General features: G+C 19.3%; 1 long non-coding RNA gene across 1 annotated transcript; it reads right to left on the bottom strand.

Annotated features, from left to right (window-relative positions):
* Positions 1–74: 74 nt before the first annotated feature.
* Positions 75–19,645, bottom strand: LOC128962356 (uncharacterized). Its single transcript, XR_008484642.1, has 3 exons — positions 19,398–19,645; positions 493–763; positions 75–424 (listed from the first exon to the last, which is right to left on the bottom strand). It is a non-coding gene; the product is annotated as an uncharacterized LOC128962356 (long non-coding RNA).
* Positions 19,646–19,839: the final 194 nt, after the last annotated feature.

Here is a 19,839-nt window from a genome sequence, read left to right as displayed (position 1 = left end):
TAATTAATAATAATATTTAATTAAAAAAACAAGTTTTTATATAATATTTTTTAGATAACTAATGTTTATCAAAGTTATTATGCAATTCACACCACTTTTAAAGGTAACTTATATAATATTGTTAACACGTTTTCTTGGTTTGTATCTTCAAATCGTTCAACAAATCTTTTATTTTAGTTTTTTTGTCTATTTGTTGGGTCTTATAAATAAAGTGTTTTATTGTTGTATTATACGATTATACTGTATATATATATTTAACAATATGTTATCAGATGTTTTTGGTGGCAAACAAAAGGTTTATTATTTGGGATTTTTCGCACACTTTTGTTGCAATTCTCAGCCAATATTGTGATTTGATGTCAACTCTTAAAGTATTTTGTTGATGTAGTTGTTAATCAATTTCAATGGTGATATCACATGTAATCTAATGGGACAAAAGCTATTCAAATATATTGTTGTTGTTATGTTGTAATATAACAAATGATAATTTACTGGTTGTGCCGTTAATTTCAAGAAAGTACTGTTCCTTAACTATCTCTCTCAGTCCACACAAAAAGATTTGTAGGTTTGAGTAGATCTCTATAATTTCAATGGTCTTCTAAAATGGCAAATAAAAAGCGCTTAATATTTGCTTCAATTGATAGTAATATCGTGTCTTTGTCTTTGTGTTTGTCGTCTTTAGTTATCTTCAACAACAAGACTTAATTGAAAGCATTTGAACATTCAATAGAGTGTATGACTTATGTCTCTCTAAAGTTGTTTTCTGTAATAATATAATTGAAAATTTCAACAATTAATAGTCTGTTGTTTGAGGTAAACAATTGACAATTATTTTATTTATATTAAAATATTTATGTAAAAAAAGTGTTAATTGAAAAGTTACTATAAATTTTTGATATTAATAAATTAAAACAAAACCATATATATATATAGAAACAATAAAATACTGTACTTATTAGCATATTTATACGGTTTATATTAGACATTAAAAATATTTTATGAAAATTTATCAAAACATGCTTAAGTTTAAGTGCTAAAAAATATAGATATATAAATTAATTTATTAATATTAACTGACATCTGCAAAAAAAGTATCAAACATTTTATTATTTTATTTTTGTTTGTTATTTAAACATTTAAGTTAACAAACACAGAATATTCTCTGTCTTAAACAACACATTGCATTAAAATATTATAATATATGATAAAAAGTTAATAAAATGAATAAACAGAAAATATTAAGCGTCAATCAAAAAAGAGACAGATTTTTTTATTTTGCTAAATATATTTATTTTAAAAAACATTAAATTTTATTTTTACTAAAAGTGTTATATATTTATTTTTTAAAACTTTTAAATTATTTATGTGAAGATTTTAAAAAATAATTTTATATTCTAGAATTTTTATTTGTTTTCATATGACATTTGCCTGTAAATTAAAATTATTTTTATTATTATTTGAATTTTTATTTTCATTTGAAATATAAGTGACATATATATATATATATATATATATATATATATATACTATAATCATATAAAGTATATAAAATAATTTAAAGTATACAAAATTTATATTTTATTTTAAAGATATTTTAAAATATTTATAAATATAATAATCTATCTATTTTTATAAAACTGCAATTTTTAATTATTTAGCATTTAGATTAATTATACAAAACTGTATCTATTATAGAAATAAATTGTTTAACATATTTAGATATAGGATTTATGCTAATAGTTAGAATATTTTCTTTTATTTTGATTTTGTTAATACCATTAATTTGTTTTAAGAGAAACTTTTTGAAACTATTTATACATATTTTGTATACAAACGAATATATTGAATAAATAAATAGTTGGATAACACATGATATGGTTTATATAGATAATGCAATTGAATAATTAAGATAAAGTCTACATTTGTATTAGAAAATATATAATTCAAAATAATTTTCTTAATTTTATAACTAACTTTTATCTCTATACTATCGGTAACAAAAATAATTACACAAATGTTATGACCTCATAAATATAGACTTTTATAGAGTATATTATAGCGATTATTACATTGTGAATGTCGTAAATCTACTCAAAATTTAATATCCTATTGAGTGGAAAATATAAATATAAAATGTATTTACGTTTCAAAGAAATTACTGTATATTCTATACAATCAAAGATTTTTATAAAATAATTTATATATAAAATTTATTAAAAATGCAACAAATGTTAATATATTTTATATAATATTAATATAAAATAAAAATAATATATTTGTAAAATATTTTTTTTAAATATTGATAATTTTATGTTCTATTGAAATAATAAAATAAATAACATATTATTACTACTGTAGTACTAAAACTGCATAAATTTTAAATACATATATAATAGTGCAAAATAAGCATAACATAAGTTAACATAAAATTTCAAAATATGCGTTTTTATCCAAAAATAAAAACTTCATTTTATTTGTTTACAGTATATATGTAAATGTCAGAGGCTTTCTACACATGAAAAACACATTTGTTGTGATATTTTAATTATATAATGAAAAATTTCTACAATTATATAAGTACGTAAAAAAGTTAACATATATTCAATATTTATTATACAATTATATATTGTCTCTCCATAGGTGATAATTGGTAACAATAACAATAGATAACAATAATTTATATGAGATATAAAGTGTATACTGTTTTATATACTGTATATTATATATATAAAGTACAATACTGTATTAGATAGTGTATATAAAATTGCATATATTATGATAAATGTATTGAGGAAGTGTAGTGTTGTTATTATTTATGTGTTGTATTTAATGTATTAACACCATAGATATTAAACCCAAGTATAAACAATAAACTCTAATATGAAATACGGAAAATGTAATAAATAAATAAAATATAGATGAGAGGGAAGAGAGAGAGAGAGAGAGAGAGAGAGAGAGAGAGAGGTAAAAGTGTAAACAAAATGTATGAATAAATGTATTTTTTATTAATGTATTACTTAGTAATTATTTAGATATAGAATTATCAATTGATATATTTATATATTCATATATATATATATATATTTATATTCACAGTTCAATGAGCGCACAGGGAGGAAACAAACAGGTGGGATAATACATGACCTGATGTAGAAAGAAATAAAGAAAGAGAGAGAGAGAAAAAAAGAGAGAGAGAGAAAAAGAGAGAGAGAGAGAAAAAAAGAGAGAGAGAGAGAAAGAGAGAGAGAGAGAGAAACTCAATAATTTTGCATTATATGGATGTAATGCCTAATCTCTATATGCACTGTATGTACGTATGTGTTGGCTCTCACTGTATGTGTGTTCTAAAAATAGCAACCGAACGAACTGTTCGATGTATTAAAAATCCTAACTATGCTCTCAACACAACACACGTAGTCGTATACAGAATATTCTGTGTGTATGTGCTCTAACTCCCAGTGCTATATTTGTAGGCGTACTTTACAGCACAGCATATAATGCATATATGCTGTTGCTTTTGCTCTTATATTTTGAACACATAGTTATATACATACAAGAAAAAGTAGGTTAACTTATATCTCCCAACGCTTTCCCTCTCAAACTATCTCCCATTCCTTGTCTTTTTCATAGTCTTCTACTATATATATATACAATATAAAGGTTCAGAGAATCTATTTTTATATCACATATATATTTAGATATATATTTATTTCAGACGTCAATATATCATTCTCAATGTATTGCAATAAAAGAATATTATTTAATGACTGAAGTTATGGAAAAATTTATATTCTTTATAATATTTTTTATATGCAAAGTATATTATATATTCAATATATGAAAATATATTATATATGTCTATGTATTTTACATTATAAACCATTCAGTTTTATATCTATTTTTCACTTTTTTGCAGCGTATAGTTGAATATAATAGTTAAACTATCTATAAATTTATTTTCGTCAAATTTTTCTTATTTATTTATTATTATTATTATTATTATTAGTATTAGTAGTAGTAGTAGTAGTAGTAGTGTAACATAACTATTATTATTGTCGTTATTATTATTATTACTATTGAGACAAATTCACATATTTTTTCAGGAAATATTAATACACAATATGAAAGTAAAGTATAAATCAATAAAATAGACTTATATATAGTTGTCTACATACAGTATAAGGCTCAGTGCTTAACATTATTGGTATTGCACTAGTATTAGTAGTGTGTGTTTTGTTACTAAAAATAGAAGTTCACCTAAAAATCACTGTTAGAGAGGTTATAAATATAGGGTATTGCCATAACAAACATGAATCACATTTAGTATGTATAGCATTATATATAAGATTATATATATATATATATATTGATAATATAATACCATAGAGTAAACTGTATTTGCATTATACTATAAAATCGTTTTCATTAGCAATGCTTGACACTAGTATTACAACAACACTGTATAGTGTGTGTGTGTGTGTAACCATTATGTGAATTTTATTATTATAGATGTTCAATATACAAATATATATAAAATTATATATGCAGTATAAATTATATAATCAGAATAAATGGCTCCGGGACACGATATCATACTAGTGCTCAACAATATACACACACTTGACTTCATTTACAGTGATTTCATTATTTTGAAGAGAGATTTCATGAATATATTTATGATATCACAATATGTGTCTAAATATATACTTTACTATACATATACAATAATATTGATAACATAAATGGATGACCAAATCACATAACAATGTATTTAATACTAAAAATTTTCGTAAATATGATTTTTAGATAAATTATATAGAAAATTATAAATTTTTATTTATAATTAATGTACTGTAATTTTATAATAATAATAATAAAACTCTTTATAATTTAATTATTAAATTAACAGCAAACTTGAAGCAAAATAACAAGAAAATAAATTCATAGATTTATAGATTGTTGTAATTTATAATAGCGTAATAAAAAGCCATACATTTACTATCCATACACAAACACATAGTACTAAATTATTAATTATAATATAGTAATAAAAGCGTTTTATGCAATGATATATTTATATTTAATAATTTAACACACATTTTGTAAGCCCTATCGAAACCCAATAGATAAGACACCATTAAAATTTTGTTGTGAAAATAAAAGGCGTGTGAAATTTATGATATTGCCTTAATATTTATATTATCACAAAAAAAGAGAGAAACTCTTTTATTCACCAAAATTCACATTTATAAACATTAATTTAATATCATTAATATTTGCCATACATTAAACTCGTAGAGATTTTTTTGGTGGCACTCTATATAAAAATATTCATTTATCGTATATATTGTATAATATGAATGTCATAGATATACTCTATATATCTATAGTATTATAATGTAATATATATATACTGTAAATATTGTATCACTATCTCATCATTGAATTCAAATCACAAACTAATTATTATTCATAGAAAATTTTCATTAATTATGTTTATCAACACCTATTTTTGTGGCAAAATTAAATATATATATAATCTGTTAATAAAAATATTATTTTATACCTAAATATACAAAAATAATAAAATTGATATATTAGGTGTATAAAAATATAACACTAATTTGTAATGTTAGAAAATTTGTCAAAATTATATCATTTTAATTATTATTATAATAAATATTGTTTTTTCCTTTGGAGATAATTTATAAGCCAATTAACATTTATATGTACATCAATTTTGTTATTATTATTATTTTTATTTAAAAAAATATAGACATTTAATATAACTAATTAAACTAAATTGTAATTTTTATAGTTGTATTTGTTGTCGTTTGAATAAAATCAAAATATAAATTTATATACTGTATACACCAATAAATTACAGTACTATTGCATTATTTGCATAGTAAATCCACTTAATATAATTAATGACATTTTTTTATCATTACAGGAAAATACAATATTTATAGTCAAATCAATTAGCATAGAAATGATTGAAACCAATAGATTTAATAAAGCGAAAGACCAATCACTACATAATACATACATGTATTACATAATATCTCACTAAATAAGTTTGCTTAACAGTACCGGTGCCCATTAAAACCTTACTAAAATTATATTGTTGCTATAACTTTGAATTATACTGTATATACTATTTATGCTATAAATTATGTATTAAGATTGACTTTTTTTTAAGTATAGCTATTTTTTATTACAAAATATCTTCCAAATGATAGCATTTTAATTCAATTTATCCAAAATAATATAAAATAAACACATATAATAATCATAATAAAGTTTCATAAAAATTTAGTAAATTGAATATCATTTTGAAGTGAGTATCCAATATGTATTACAAATTTTATACAGTATAAGGCGTGTAGAAATAATATACACAATTTATTAATTAAATCACATTAATTCTAGCAATTTTATCAGTTATATTATATACTGTATATATATTAATAATATATATATATAACTTTTAATTTTAATTTAAGAAAAATTATTTAATTTATATTAATTAATTAATAATATACACTGTATTATTACATGAAATCTTTAACACAAACAAAATACTATTATGATTATAACTAAGATATCTGTTAAAAGACAATAATTTAAGTAGATTATAGTTTAGATTAAAATTTTTTAAATAAAAATAAACCTCAACAATAAAAACTTTATAAACAATAAACTGTATAATAAATTTAATATATTCCAACATTAGACTAAATGTTTAAAATCTTTCATATATAAACATATATTGTATATACAGTATTAAATTATATTAAAAGTAAATACAGTATCTAATGATATATATATTATTTTGTGACAGATGCTTATATAAATAAGCAAAATATCAAACTAAACATTACAAAACTAGTTATCTATAAAGATAATTATTATTATTTGGATTATTTAGTCAAATGAAAAGCCGTTAAGTTTAAAATAATATTTAAATTTAAATTTCTCTTAATTATTATTATAATTAAAAATTTTGTTTTTTTTGTTAAAAAAATATTAAGTTTATTCTATAATTTCTCATAAATTTATTTAATATACTATATAACATTAATAAAAATTATTATTAAACTAACTATAATATAATATATTTATAAAATAATTTATGATAATCTATTATAGTATAATAATTATTTAGTTGTTATTAGTTTTAGTTATTAAATAGTATAGAATAAATATAATTCTAATAAATGATCATCTTAAATAATATACTTAATACTGTATTAACAATTATAAAAATATATTGTAATATATCTAATTTAAAGACTATTTGAAAACTTTTCATAAATTTTTTTAAACAGATTGATAGAATTGTAAATAAATTTATCTAGCTTATTAAAATATATTCAAAATCATAAAATATAACTCATTTGGTAAAAATCTATTTAGAAAATAAATCATAATATAATAAATGTCAAAATGATTATCAAATATTATTAACTTTATCTAAAATTATTAGTATATTAAATTATATTTTTAAACTCTAATTTAAAGTCTAAAAATAAACAAAAGATTTTACTATAATTACGAATAAATTTATACTGTCTTTTATATAAATTTTTAATTTTAATACTATATAAAGTTTATATATACTGTATATATATATCAATCTACATATTTATTTAATCATAGATTAACAATAATATTTATAGTACTGTTTATTTTGTGTTAATATATTAAGAAAATCAATATTAATAAAGAATATTCTTTAGTCTTATGTGTTCTATAAATAAATTTTATTTTGCAATTATAGTGACATAATATACACATGACATCAGTAATACTTTTAGTATAATAATAATACTGTAATAATAGTAATATAGTTTTTTTTATTAATTTAATAACAAAATAAATTTAATATAAATATGCAAATGTTGTAGTATATATTTATAAATTTTTACATTTACTGTAAAAGCATAAAACAAGTAATTTTTGTTTTTCACAAAACAAACTGTAATTAAATTGACGAAAATAAATATCTTAATAAAGTTAAATACTATAATTAACAATAGTAACATTGCGTAAGTATTCATTTTGTATTACAAAATAGTTTATTATTTATATATAATATTGATTAACTAGATATAGCTCATATAATTTCAACCTATATAAATTTATTAAATAACTTACTTTCATTCACACACATATATATAAACACAATAAAATAAATTATATAAATGATTTATAAAAGATTGCCTAAAAATATTAATAAAAATTGTTTTGAAAATAATTTTTAATATCAAAAATACAATTTATAAAATTGTCATTTTGAACTGAATATATATATATATAAAATAGTATTGGAAATATATTTTCCACATAAATAGCCTAAAGATATATTAAATTTATATAAATATAAATTTTTAGATACTACATACATTATATCAAACTATTACAAAATTGTAATATATTTTAAATTTTCTAATAATAATAATAATAATGCTATATTTTACCTCCAAAAAAATGTTAACATTGATTTTATACTTCTATTATTGTTATGTATTTTCAGTATGTTTATATATCTTATGTTTTAAAAATTGTATGTAATATTATTGTAACATTTATTATTGTTTTTTTTGTTACAATCTTTTTTAGAAATCAATAATACTTTTCTGATATATTCTGATCAGAGAATGAAATCAAAATAATAAAAAATGTTTTTTACACATAGTATTGAATTTCAAGAGTTGTTTTTATTTTCACAGAAAGTTATCGCTGACTCTTGAAATTGAGGGGAAGAAAATTGGGATTAAAATCTATCACAAAAAACTGATATTTCATAGAATTATTAAATATATATATTAAAAGTTGTGACAAACATTTGTAAACTTATTTATTTTTATTATTTTCAACGAAAATCTGGATTACTATTTGATGGACTGCAGGGGTATATGTAGTGAGTAGTCGTAAAAAAGAGATTAAATTATATTTATATATATTAAGTTTGAATTTGATATTAAAACTTTAAAAAGTATGATATTTTTTAAAATTAATAAATTTTATAAAATCATTTTCATTATTAACTAATTTGTTTTTAAAGTTTTAATGCAATTTGTATTAATACATTTTATTTAATCAAATTTTTATTCAACTAATATAGAGTACATATATTACTTATTTAATGTAATGTATTTGTAATTTTCTTATAAAAAATTATAGATTAAATATCTTTATAAATATGATTGTTATCAAACTGAATGAAACGTTGTTTTATTTACTAAATGTATTATTAAGTTAATAAAATCTCAAATTATCGATATTTTATAACATTTAGCTATCGTTTTGCGGAGTATTTATAACTTTATATTAGATATTTTCAGTATAAATACTGTATACCAGTACTGTATTTATACAATGCTATATTTGACATAAAAATGCTGACAATATATTATTGATTTTTTATTTTATTGCTTTTTTATATAATTAAATATTAACCACATATACACACATACAGTATATATATACTATCGTAAATTTTGTGCCATTTGAAGCATATTATAAAATCTATAATCGGTTATTGTGTTCAAATAGACATGCGATGCCATAATTGGTTAAATTTTTTGGTCAGTTTAAAAAATCAAACATTTTATAAAATTTTAATTTAACCATTATAACAATATATCTAGAATATGCCATTATTATATACGTATATAAATTTTTATTTTTAGAGTAATAGCAAAATAATTGATTAATGATCTCTACAGGTAAACTAAACTAATGGCTATGAAATTTCATTTATATTTAATATGTATTTTTTATTTTATTTCATTTTTTTGTATTTATATAAACTATATTTAATATAGTATATATAAATTTTTTATCATATACTGTATTTATTTATTGATTTTCTTTTATAAAAATATTATAAAAAAATATTTTTAATAATAACATTTTTAATTTGATTAATGTTTTGTACGGTTTGATTAAAATACAACATTTAACCTAATAATTAAATTAAATTATAATAACTTAAATATTAAATTAAAAAAATAATGTTATATTGTTTTATAAACATAAACAGTATAAAGACATGCATTATGTTAATTGTCACAAACATAATAAAACTGATACTAAATGAAACTAATATTACACTTAATGTGTTGTGTTTTTAAAATATTTATTATACAATATTATTGTCTACTTATTGTAGAAAACTAAACTTTACTTGAATAAAATATTAATAATAATTGTGCAATAATTGAATAACGCATTTATTATAGTAGAAATAGTTAATAATTAAAGATTTATTTATAAATTTTTGTTTTATTTAATAATAAAAATAATAATACTATAAATAAAACTCCTTTAAATATAAAGAAATATATAATTTATTTTATAATTTACCACAAAATCATATTTTTATTATTATTGATGTTTTGTTTGCTATTTTTAGTAACATTTACTGATATCAAGCAGAAAATTGATATTTAGTATAATCAAAAATTATTGCCCAGGCAACATTATTAATAAATAAACTATTCTTAATAAACTATAATATAAATTAGTATTATTGTTATTTAATTTTAAAAAAACTTTCTGAAGTTTTCTGAAATCTTTACGTGTATTGTGTTTGTCTGTGTCTGTGTATAGAATTTTTTGCCAATTTTGAAATTCTAAGTTGAGATTCGGTTAGAAAATTACTAATAATGTATAGAAAAGTTTCATCAAAAATGATCTATCTCTTCATGAACATGATCAAAATGGCGGATTATATTATATTTGAATTTTTTGGGCAACCTATGTAAGTTTTTGAATTTTTAAAAAAATTAAATTTTTAACTCTGTATCTTTAGAATGCTATGTCCTGATGAAAATGAAACTTTTAAGAAAAATCAGACAATTACCGTGATTTAAAAAAAAGTTGATAAACATTACAATTTACTGAGAGTATAACCCTCTTTGAAAGGTTTTTAAAAAATTTCAAAATATACAAATTGTAGATTATAATTATTTATAGGTTTCAAATTTTTTTTATGATTTACTGTATAGCCGCTATAACTATACAAACTAATAGTTATCAACCTACTTATGCAATTAAATTTTTTTTCTGGCAATGCTTTCTAGCATTCTCAACTGATTTTTACTAAGTATTAATTTTTAACTGGAATAATAAGATTCTATTATTATTATATAATATATTATAATAATAAATCTATTTTAATGAAAATATAATTTTTAAAAACAATTATTATTGTCTTTTAAAAAAAAGTATAAAGAGATTTAATTTTTTATTTAATATAAATACTATGTTTTAAATTAACATTAATGTTGTCTGAATTTTTATTTCTGTAAAAATAAATCTTTAATTCCTAACAAATAACATAAAAAGGATATGAAATCTGAAGGGATATGCAATCAATGTTTAGTTGACTGCATCTACCGGTACTCTACACACTAAATATCTACTAAAATAATGTAATTATATTTGACATTATTTCTCCTTAAAAGTACACTAATAATCGGTACAAAGTTTGCTAACTTGACTGTAAAGATAATACCATTTTAAGTGATTTTTTTTGTTTGTAAATTTTTTTTCTGTTGTTTGTCTCATCGATAAATAACAAGGTTATTTATAATGTATTTAAGTTTTTTTTAAGTATTTACTGTATTATTTATAAAAAATTATATGTAAAATTATAAACTAGGTTACTGTTGTTTAAACTAAATTTTTTCAATTGTTCAAATCATTATTGATAATGATTTTTTTTTTGTATCTTATAACTATTACTACTAAATTTTACAAATATTTTAATTTGATATTAATTAGTTATTAGGACATTATCGATATACAGTATGCTTTATACAATACTTTATATATTATATGTATAGTTTTGTAGTTTAATAAAATATTATGTTTTATGATTATATTGTATTTTATTGATATATTGTAAAATATTTACTATTAACTTTTTTTTTGTTTATAGTTATTATATTAATTTATAAATATTTTTAAAATATTTTCATTTTTAATAAACTAAAATATTGCTCTTAGATAATAAAAATATTAAATATAATTAGAATAACTATAATCTATTCTATTGTCATCATAAAATAAATTTCTGTCTATAGGATGACCATGTTAATTTTGTTATATCGATATTAGTTAACTTATAACAATAGATTTTGATTATAATTTGTAGTTAAATATTATTATTATTAATATTTTAATTATATTAAACTAAATATATAATTAAATTATTAATAAATTTTAAAAACTATAATTTCATTTGTATATATATTGTCTCATTAATACAGTATATTAAATAATATTATAATAACAATAGTCTATAATATAGATAATATAAAAATGTAAAATTTCTATAGAAAATTATTTTTAGAGAAATTTTCTATTACTATGTACTGTATATAGTTTTTAATTGTAAATTAATTGCCCACTTGTTTGTAAACTGATTACAGTTTATGTTATTTATAATTATAGATTATTATTATCATTATTAATACAAATAATTAAAAAAAATAGTTTTTCAATTTCTTATCGATTCAAGATTGCAATTGACGTAAAATATATTTATGATTCTTTAATAAAGATTTGTTAATAAATCAAATATAGAATTATACTTAAGTGTTAAAAATAGATCAAAACTTTCGTAATACACATACAGTATACCGAAATAACATGATATAAAATACTATATTATTTATTATAAACTAATTAGTTCCTGAAATTTTATATAAATTATATAATGAAAAATTAGTTAAATAATTGCAATTTACAATTATAAAACTTATTAAGAAAAATACTAAAATATTTTAAAATATAAATAAAATAATAAATATATTGTTAATAAAAGTATAGTATTTTTAGTTTTATAATACTATCATTAATTAATTTATATTTACAATATTATATTTAATTAAAAATATTAATAATATAGATTATATATCAAAATAATTTTTATATTGATCATAGAATAATAGTAATAAATAATATTTGTTATTAATTTTATTATTTAAAAATAGATTACATAATTGCTTACTATTAAATGATGTCATTAATTTTAGGCTTCACTTTAGCACTAATAGACAGTTCGTTAATAATACTAAAAAATAATAATATTATTATTTTTCAATTACCAGATAAACGAGACACACCGTTAGCTCCAATTACTAATAGTGTTTAGGTATCTGTGCCGTACCGTCCAAATGATATCAAATATTAAAAAAAACTATAGCAGCAAAAGTAACAAAAATAAATAAAAAATCTAATGTGCAATAAAAATATAATTCATATACACTTTATTAATATATTGACTAAAATATTATATTATACACAGGCAAATGATTGACGTATTTTTATGACAAAAACAAAAAAACAATTATTGATTTTAATTGCTATTAATGTATATAATAGTACAGAATATGCTGTAAATTATATATAATATATTATAATTTAATATTATGTATGTATAATATAATATTTATAAATATGATCTAAGATAATTAATAAAATATATAAAATAATTTTTATTACTTTTTAGATAGTAGTAAATAATAGTAAATATTTGCAAATATTTGAACAAAAAATAGTTTAGTTATATTTAATTAATTTGACAAATAGACAATTTATAAATCATTTATAATAATTGTTTATTATGATGTTTGTATGATATATAATAGTAATGCAAAAACACTGTATATAATTAAAATGTTAAACTAAATATATTGCTTATTTATATATAGTCATGTATGCTGAGAGAAATAGAGAAAAATATTGATAACATTGATAACTAATAATATGTATTTAGTATATACAGTATACCGGTATATACTGTGCTATTTGTTATTTAATTATTAACATTTATAATAACAATATATGACAGTGTATTTGACATCAAGCGATCACTGATGTGTGTGTTTGCACTGTATATGAAATGCCTATCAGTTTGACGTAATTACAGAAATACAGGAATAGCTGTATTGATAACAAACAAACAAAAAAACTGGTGATATATTAATATCTGGGAATAAATAACTAAATTTTATTTCTCTCTCTCTCGATATTTGGCAATAATCTAACTGACAAAACGGGTACTGTTTGCTCAGTTATTAACTTTGAACCTCAAGGAAGACAATTATAACAATTTTCATCCCCTGAAAAAAATTGGTACTATATTTGCTTGAAATAATAAATACTTGATAGAGACTAATATAAACACTGATGACTGTCCAGATATCATAAACAGTAATGTTTATGGAAAGTCTATTTTTTGGGAGCTACTATTAGACAGCGACAAAAAATATAATTAGTAAATAAGTTTATTCAACGAAATAAACAGACAGAGAGAGAGAGAGAGAGAGAGAGAGAGAAAGTATGCATTTACACTTTGAACATATATAATGGTTAATGTCTCAATTAAATGATAATAAAGACAACAAAATTAGCAATTACACCAACAAAAATAAAATAACTATATATGTATAAACACATTATATAATTTATTATAACAAATACAAAATTACTAAATTTCTATTGTCCATTAAATGTGTTAATTAACTGATCATTTAGTTACATTTTAATTATATATATAATAATAATCAAGTGATTGTCAATTGCAAGTTTTACATAAATAAATTATTATTAAAATAAAATTGATAATATATATCATAAATATATATATTTATATAATACATTATAGTAAATATTACAATATTGTTATATAACTAACGTTTTTAATGAATTATAATAATTTAATGCCAGTATAATAATAGTTCAATATATTTTACTATAGTATATTGCGTGCATATAAAATATATAAATACTGGACTATGTTATGTATGTTAAAATTCATATATCACAACAATAAGCATAATTTATGCAATTAATTAATAAGTTATTATTTGTTTACTATTGAAAATATAAATACGCTATTATACTGTATGTACTGCTATTCAAACATATAAATGTCCAGTCAATACAATTATAACTACATAAAAGAAATCTGTTTGACACACACACACACACACACACACACAYATATATATATATATATATATATATACTGTATATACCAAACAATATACAACATAACTATTAATACATTTATATGTATCATAAAGTTTTCCAAATTCAAACTGAATTTAATTATATCTCGTCTTACAAATGCTTTTAGTGGAAATACTCGTTAAGATTCAAGAAATGTTATCTTAAATTAAAATAAATCTCTGAATATACACTTTGACTTCAATTAAATACAAATACAATAAAGTGTTGATATTTGTTTGGAATATTTATTAATTAATAATTTTTTTATAAACTATCATATCTTTAAATAATAGTAATAATAACACATTAATAATTATTTTGATATATAAATAAATATTAACACATAAATACCGATAGTTTGTTTTAAAATACCATCTTTTAATTGAAACTATTTTCTATTTAAAAATTTATATTTTATAATTACAATACAATATAATGGTGTATAGTATACTGTATGCAGTATGAAATAGCGTACAATACATGAAAATACAATTATTGATAACAATAGTTACAAAAAATATAATATTTTGACACAACTGTCCCATACAATTAAGTTAGACAATCATTTTTTGCACACAAATGGTTAGTTGATATGTAATGTTAGAATTTCTATATATATATATATATATATATATATATATATATATATATATATATATATATATATATATATATAGTTTATAACAATTTAGTTGTTATCTATTCGTAACAACAAAAAAATCGTTTTTTAGATCAGTATTTTTAATGTGAAAAATATATGGGAAATGATTTTTACTTTTATGTGTTGAAAAATATACAGTAAAATAATGCTGTTTTACTAATAATAGCAAAATTATTTTGAAATATATATAAGATATAATATGAATGACATAATTATAATAATAATAATAATAATGCTTAATTAAGTTTTTTTCTCTATAATAGTAATAAAAACGACTCTTTTTAATATGTGTATCGACACGACTCTAAACTTGAGGTTAAAAATTGACGTCAATTATCATTGAGTTGATTGAAATGAGAGGGGAATGAGAAGTATGACTCAAATGTTTGGAGAGAGAGAGAGAGAGAGAGAAAGAGAGAGAAAGAGAGAGAGAGARAGAGAGAGAGAGAGAGAGAGAGAGAGAGAGAGAGAGAGAGAGAGAGAGAGAGTATGTTTAGTGGTACTCAGCATAAAATGTATTTATGATTATAAAATATATTGATATATAAAAAAGTATTTATACAGTACTTAGTACAGTATTTTACTGTACAATATATTGCATATATCGATATTTAATGGAATATATTAACCAAACGTCTAATGCAGTGTAGTATACACACAATTATAGTCAAATGTAAATTTATATATATAATATATATACAGTATATATATATATATTTATGTGAATTCATGTATGTATCAAATGTACACTATATGTAGTACTTTATGTGCATTATCGACAAAAAATAAATCATAAAATTGCAACAAATATATTCTATTTATAAAGAAAACTATTGTGTAAATTCATGATAAAATTCAATTGTATATTACTTGGTATTACTATAAAAATCTTTTAAATACATGTATTATATATATATACTGTATATACATTTTTACTGTGGTATTATAAAATAATTTAAATAACAATAGAAGAAAAATATGTTTGAAAATATCATTTTTTTATTCAGCAGTCAAATAAAAAAGTAAGAATTTGAAACCACTTTAGTGGGTGAGTGAGTGAGTAAATGAAGAATTTTTTAAATGTTAATATTTGGTAACATTTAAGTGATAATAAATATAATGCCGTTTTGGTACAAATATATTATATAACCTAAATGTCAAATATGTACTTCAAATAATCGGTAAAAAAACAATTGACATTTTTACATTGGGTTTTTAAATTTTGTTTGTTTTTATTATCACAATATTTTTTATTGTATTAATCAACTAATAATATTTAATTATTTTTGTAGATAATAATAATATTATTTATTTATACTATATTAAAATATACTATCCTTAAATAAATTTTTTTTATTTGAACGACAACAATATAATAATACGTATATATAATAATAAACCAAATTATATAAGTATACATTATAAAAATAATATTTTATAAATGATTTATAATTACTTAGTTAACATATAATAAAATAGAAATAATTGTTATTATACAGTATTAGTTAAAATATAAATATCTTAATATATATATACGTATATATCACTCATTATGTAAATCATCATAAATAGTTTAATACTGTATTAAATTAATTTATTAATCGTTAAAATAATAATATTTGCTGCCATTGTGCTATTGTCAATTTTAATAATTAAATATATTATAAAATATAATTTATAATGATAAATTAAGATTAACTTTAAAATTTTAATAATTTAATTATTCAAAATTTGTATAAATGTTTATTTTTAAATAGAAAATTGTTGATTTTTATAAAATGTTTAAATCTATTATACAATGAAATTCTTTTATTGACCCTGATAATTAATTAATTAATTAATAAATGACATATAATAATATAATATATAACGTTTTTATCGATAAAATAAAATTATATAATCATGTAAATTGAAAAGATATAATATTAAGAGCGTAAATATATTGAATAAAATATAATAGTTTTAAAAATAAAATATATTTATATATAATCTAAAAATTGTCTTTAGTTGAAATTGACTATGTTAATAGTGTACAGTATATTAAAAATTAAAAACTTAACATTTTATGAAACAAACTGTAAGGTGTTGTCGTAACTGTGTGTATGTATGTGTGTGTGTGTGTGTGTGTGTGTGTGTGTGTGTTATTTTATGTTACTATTTAATATGTAAATCATTGATAAAATCCTACCCAAATATTTAATAAAAAAATTACAATGATATATCAGCATGTAACATTAAATATAAATAAAATGCATCATAAACATGATGGATTATAATAATTTTTGTTGTTGAACACTACTAAAGTGCATTTACAGTATACACTTGTATTTATATAAAGTATTATAACTTAGTAGACAAAATGTAAACTAACAAATAAAAAAAAATATTGCATATATTATTTTTTTTAGTAATAATAGATCATTATTATAATAATATGATTATCGGCATTTATATTGCTATTAAACGTATTTTAAGAATAGACTTCAATTTATTTTTATCTGTTATCTAATACTTTATTATGACATAAAAAACATAAGAAATATTTATATTTGTGTTTTATATAATAATTATTATCGATTTTTTAAGGCAAAATATAAATGTTTTATACAATTTCTATAAATATACATTAATATTAATATAATTGAAGAAACAAGAACTATAAAAAAATTTTAAGAAAATAATATTTTTGTATAAAAAAATATAGATATTATAACTTATTTATCTTATGTTATTATAATACAGTGTATTGTAATACTTTCATTACTGATTATTTACATAATATACATTAGTAAACATAAGTAAAATACATTTATTTAAATTGTTAAAATCAATTTAGAATTTTAAATATATAATAATTAAATTGTTTATTTTTATTTAATTTTAATTGTAATATAATAGTATAAACAATAATATTTTTATCTACTGATAATTATTGACGCACATTAGAAAAACAAACTAATTAAAATTGATACTAAACAGTATAATATAATTTATAAATAAAATTTCTATACTGTAAAATATATATATATACTGTAAATAAGATACAGATAAACATAAATCATCTATAGTACTTTATCAGCATTTTTGCCTATTTAGATATTTATACATTATTTTGCTTTATCAAGCTCTCTCTCTCTCTCTCTCTCTCTCTCTCTCTCTCTCTCTCTATTGACAAACTGTCCAAAATTAATGTTAAATAAAAATATAGAGTTTATATATAATAGATAAATATAATGTAGAATATTCTGTCTATGGATAGAAAAAAACATTGTCTCTTGCATTACAGTATATATATAATATTTATGCTTTTATTTTCTAATAGATAAAGTCAATACTAATATATAGTAAATAAGGGATAAATATAGTTCAAAGGACTGTCGAAATTATAACAAATGAACAAAATAAAGAGTAAATCACTAAATTTATGTGAACACAAAAAAACTTAAAGTGAAGGGTAACTGGACTATGAATAGGGCGTACAAAATATTTTTCAACTATATCTATACTAATTATTACAACAATTATCAAATTTGTCAAAATTATGTTTTATTTTTGTATAAACTTATTTTTACATATGATACAGTAAAATATACAGTACTATATAATACATAAATGATTTATGACTCATTTACATACTGTATATTGACAAATATATATAAAATGTATTTTAAAATAAAACAAAATTTATGATAAAAGTTCTTACTTTTCAATGTTTTCAACGTTTGTCCTCTCTTTCTCTTTCTCTCTTTCTTGTGTTTAATTTGTTCTTTAAATACTTAACACAATGTTTTTCAATTGAATAATGAAAAACAAAATCAAATATTAATAGTTATTCAAAAAAGTAGTGACTGATAGAGTACTGATTGATTCAGTGAAACGGCTTTCCGAATGTGATATATATCGTTGTCTTTCTAAGTGTGTGTACCGTACTGTACGTGTATGTGTTAACACTGTTATGTTGAAACACTGGTAGTAGTAGTAGTAGTATTGGTATTGTCAGCGCCAGCGATATAATATATTTCTGGTTACGAGTTGCGCACCCAAACTCTCGACCAATAGCTCCTACCGCTTACACCATACCATACCATACCATTTCTTATCATTAGAGTATATGCACACTCTATTAGATCTATAAGAGATAAGAA

The sequence above is a fragment of the Oppia nitens genome, unplaced genomic scaffold (assembly GCF_028296485.1).
Source record: "Oppia nitens isolate AA-2021 unplaced genomic scaffold, nextdenovo-longstitch-racon4-pilon3 scaffold6_pilon_pilon_pilon, whole genome shotgun sequence".
NCBI classification, from domain to species: domain Eukaryota; kingdom Metazoa; phylum Arthropoda; class Arachnida; order Sarcoptiformes; family Oppiidae; genus Oppia; species Oppia nitens.
The sequence above is the reverse complement of the archived record's forward strand: the minus strand, read 5'-3'. Positions and strand labels throughout refer to the sequence as shown.